At 51.7% G+C, this 317-nt stretch overlaps 1 protein-coding gene across 1 annotated transcript in view; it reads left to right on the top strand.

Annotated features, from left to right (window-relative positions):
- LOC119590637 (dipeptidase 1-like) overlaps positions 1–317 on the top strand; it is a 10,350-nt gene that overhangs the window by 4,148 nt on the left and 5,885 nt on the right. The gene's annotated exons all lie outside the window — the stretch shown is intronic.

Below are 317 nucleotides of genomic sequence, written 5' to 3'. Positions count from 1 at the left end.
TAAGCTTCCTAGAGAATGGTATATTTAGGTGGTGGAGGATTCCAGGTAGTGTAGCTTGCCAAACGGTGGTTTCTTCCCGTTCTTAGGTGATGGGGGTTTCCAGGTAGTGTAGCTTCCTAGAGGATGGTATAATTAGGTGGTTGAGGATTCCAGGCGATGCATCTACCCAGAGGGAGGGATCTTCCCGTCCCTGTTTGGTAGAGGCTTCCAGGTGGTGTATCTCAGGCAGCTCTCTGGTAGGGGAAGCTTCCACATGGTAAAGGCTCGCAGGTGGTAAGTCCCAGGAACTGGTGGCATTTTCCAGCTGGTAGTTCGCG

This window comes from Penaeus monodon, chromosome 27 (assembly GCF_015228065.2).
Source record: "Penaeus monodon isolate SGIC_2016 chromosome 27, NSTDA_Pmon_1, whole genome shotgun sequence".
NCBI lineage: Eukaryota > Metazoa > Arthropoda > Malacostraca > Decapoda > Penaeidae > Penaeus > Penaeus monodon.
This window is presented reverse-complemented; position numbering and strand designations above follow the sequence as displayed.